We start from the raw sequence: 4,499 nt of genomic DNA, 5'->3' as shown, positions 1-4,499 counted from the left end.
TATGATAATCATTAATGACCACAAAATGACCATGATCTCAACCCCAAATGACCATAAAGAGAGGTTCAAAAGGGCTAAGTATGGTTCTCTATAAATCAGTTTGAAAAAAGTTTTCAAAAACCACAAAAATCATGAGAGAAACCATCAATTTTATCAAGCATAAAGATAAGATCAAGGCCTATGATGAGAGACTTGATCCTTGGCCACAAAAAAGGTTATTAAATGTACTTGAAATCTTAGCCAAAGAGGATTTGAAAATAGATTTTGCAATCGTATTTGAAAAATAAAAAATCAAAAATCAAAAGGGCTAAAAGAGACCTCAAAAGGGATTTTCTATAGAAAATCACTTCGACAAATAAATAAACACTTGTGGATTTCAAAATTTATTCCAAAATCAATCAAAAAGGCTTTCAAAAATCCATAAAGTGTAAAAAAAAATTGAAATCCCCAAAAGAGAAAAAAAAAATCAAGGATTTAGTATCCATATAAGCCTTATTTTATGATTTGATCAATGGGCCTCAAAAAGGGTAAAATTTTCCAAAATAGAATAAAACCAAATGAAAAGAAGCTTCAAATGATTGAGCAAGAATAAAACTAATAGAATAGTCATCATATCAAATAGTCAACATGAATCAAATGAAGAAAAGAGGAAGAAATTTCATATATGAAGAATAGAATAACCAACAATAAAATGTGTGGCCTCTAATGTCCACACCTAACAAATATATATCCTCAAAGAATCAAAAGAGAAGAAGAAGAGAATATAAATGAAAGATAAGAAATGAAAATAAATCATACTTACAAAGTTCCTCACAAGTGACAAAACTTGTTCTTCAAGTAAGCTTCCAAGCAAGAATCTTTCTAAGAGTGCTCTTCTTTCTCCTCTCTTAATTTTGGTAGAGTATCCCATCTCCAAAACACTAAGAAAAATCCTTCCACGTCAAGCTCCTAAGCCTCTTTTTATAATGGTGGAGATTTTAACACTTTTCCTCATCTCCTATAAAGCTCAAAGATATCTACAATCCTCTTAAACTAAACCCAAACCCAAAGAGACATTAAACCTAGGGTTAGAGGTCACAAACCCTCTAAACCAGCCTTAGGAACCCCAAAAAATGGAAGGGGAAGAGGGGGACGAGCTTCAAAATGGGGCAAAATGGAAAAAAACTCAACTCAATCGATTAAACTTTAAAAGTTTATCAATCGACCTTCAAAAGTCTACTGGTTGAACTTTAAAAGTTTACTGGTAGCACTTTAAAAGCCTACCGACAACACACACTACAAAAAGGTTTCAATCGCCAAAATATACCAAAAGAAGCTCCAACCATGCCAAAATTTTAGGGGAATCTAGGATGCCACAAAAGTCACACAATGGATCCAAAAACCCTCTAAAAGGTTTTCAAAAGTGGCTCAAAAATTAATGCCAAAGTTGAATAATAAGCAGACCACCAAGGAGTGTGAAGAACAAAAAGCCGAAGATGATCCTATGTGCATACTTTGCAAGGGAATGAAGCAAGGGACACCAAATGTGATCAAAATCATGTGCTATGAAGACAAAATAGAGAGTCAACACATATATTCCTTATGAATAGGATTACTATTGATAAAGGCATGTGGCAACATATATTCTTAAGATAAACACCATAATATCTCATACGTTTGAGACAATGTGTCCCCTTAGGTAATTTTAAGGACATGTGATCATGAAACTATAACCACAGTAATTCCTTAAATGGAATTTGACATATGCCTTTGGAGAGCTAGAGCATATTGATTAATCACATAATAATATGATTTGAGACTCAAGGATTATGTAAGTAATCTTGAAAAGTTAATAGTATTCATCTCGTTATATGACAAACACTAGCTCATAGAGAGCTTGCATGTAGTCAACTTTGGAGTGTAGTTAACTCTTTGTAGTAAAATGTTGAGTCAACTTTAAAATTAGATTATAAGAGAGTTAGTACTTTCCTATAAGTCCTAATGGTCCTCACTTGAGCTCATATTCCTTGGTGGCACATTATTTGAGAGATAGTTTGGTTATTTATTCACATGTGTGCATAATGATGTTTTAGTAAATACATAAGATTGCATAAGAGTTTATGAATAATTTTTCTGAATTAGGCTAATTAATTAATTGGAACATGTTAGAGCTAATTATTTAATTATGACTTAGTGGACTAGATTAAGTGACCCAAACCTGATAAGCTCAAGTCACTTAAGCCCATAAGGCCTATATAAACTCTCTACAAGGTTCAGGGCTTGCAAGCTTTTGTCATTTAGTTTTCTAGAGAAAGGAACCCTAACCTCCATCCCCACGAAGAGGAGGATTCCATTATTCTCAAGTACCAGGATCTAGGGAAGAGAGTCATCAAGGGGAAGATTGGGAGGCATTTGAGATCTACACTGACTCTTCACCATTTAGAATTGATTTGGGAACATCCATATCAAAAGTAAAGTTTTTTAAGGACCTAGATTTAAGGTTCAAAATTTTTCATGCTTCCATTGTATAACTCTAGAGATCCCCTGGGACAATCTTGCATGCACCCAAATGATCCAAGATTGGGAATGTAGTAATCCAAAAATTCCAACAAATCTGTGTATTTAATTCTTCATAGCTAGTGAATTGTAACTTTATAATTTCTATTGTGTATGTGTGCTATTAATTTTCTTGATATATTAATTAAAATGTCTAATTGATTAAATAATTCTTTAAAAAAGAAAAAAATAGAACACCTAGTCTAATAGAATCAAGACTACTTTTGGGCTGATTGTTAGGTTTGGAGGCAACTTGTGATAGAGCAATAATTCATTGAGAAGTTTCTCAGGATCTTCCTCAAGCATTGCATACTAGTTGAGTTGCTTAAAGAGCTTGTCCATGGTTTGGGACTTTTAGAAAAGTGGTTTCAGGTACTATGGTTTCCTTGAAAACTTGCATCAAATAGTGGAATCAATCTCAAAGTACCATTGGGCATGTTTGAATTTGGGGATGGCAAAGTGTGTGTAATGGTGCTTCACGCTGCAAGATGTACCAAGGGAGTGGACGCCATGTTGTCTAAAATCCTCATGGCAGAACCAAACTCAGCCAGAGTCCTGAACATAGGATCTTAGTAGAAGGGGTGCATAAGTCGAAGATAATGTTCTCCAATAGCCCAACCGCATGTTCTAGATATCTGAGACTGCTCATGCTGAGGCCTGGATCAGGGACATGGGACATAAGTAGGCCAAGCTTGCTAGATATCTCAGACTGCTTATACTGTGGCCTGGATCAGGGACATGGGACATATGGAGGCCAAGCTTGGGGTGGGGGAGGACACAAACAGCCACGCATGATATGTTGGGGTTCACACAACTGATTCTGTACAAGGGTGTAAGGAGCATGTTCAGACCATTGTGCCTCCATTTGAGCTTTGGGCTTCAAGGGGACTAAATGATGACAACACAAATGGCTTAAATGTCCACTTGTTGGTGCAACGTATAGCTTGGTATACTAGAATGAAGGTGACCAAAGTTGCCCTTAGTGTTGCGTCTCCAATGGTTAATTCAGTGAAGCAAAGAGAGAAGCCAGGTTCTCACCCCACCCTTGGATGTACACGTGTGACGTCAATAGAGGACCCAGCCTTGATGAAAGGTCACGCCAAAGGCATTGGTAAACAAGAGTTTGGAGTGTACTCTCATTTTCACTCGAATGCAAATAATTCAGCGTGCTGCTTATGACCACTGGCTTACAAGCCAGGTTCACTAACTTTAGCCTCTTGTCGGGTCTCGGCTTGAATTTTAATGAGGCGGTCCGCTCTGGTTCTTCATGCTGCGAGCTGCTTGATAGGAACTCCTGTGGAGACCAGCTTTGGAGAACACAGCAGACACCTTCAACTCACGTCAAATATAGTTCATTACATTGCTATTGAATCTGTTACCAGGCTTATTTTGTAAATATTAGCACAAACAAAAGTGGCAACAGAAACCCAACAAAGTTTAAGCCCCAACGTTAGTAACAAACTTTCCCCAGAAGAAGAAAAGAGGAATAAGGAAAAGAAGAAAAATAAAAATAAAAATAACTACTTGCATGGTCAAAGCTACAAAATTTACAAAGCCTGAAGCCGTCAAACCAGGCTTTGTTTGCATTTACATGGAAGCCCTCTTCTCAAGCTTTTAGCCTCTCACATAAATCTTCCTATTTCACTGATAAGAATTCTGATTTTCTTTTACCAGTAGTATATTCAAGAATCAAGGGCATTTTTCCCAGAATATGTCAAACTATCGGTTGAAAGATGACTTGGAATCCTACACCCTGTCAAGCAAAATCCATCATGTGGTTCAATCAGAGATAACTGGCGTTCTCTTTTCTAGCAAAGATTCCAGGAAGGCCGAACACAATTTTGTGATGGGTGGAAGATTATGCGATGATCCACAAAATATGGTCTCCCAGGGCTTTTCAGATGGCAAAAGTGGTGCCAATTCAGTCTGATTTCTCTTCGCATCAAACTCTGGTAATGGCCCAT

The sequence above is a fragment of the Vitis riparia genome, chromosome 14 (assembly GCF_004353265.1).
Source record: "Vitis riparia cultivar Riparia Gloire de Montpellier isolate 1030 chromosome 14, EGFV_Vit.rip_1.0, whole genome shotgun sequence".
NCBI classification, from domain to species: Eukaryota; Viridiplantae; Streptophyta; class Magnoliopsida; order Vitales; family Vitaceae; genus Vitis; species Vitis riparia.
This window is presented reverse-complemented; position numbering follows the sequence as displayed.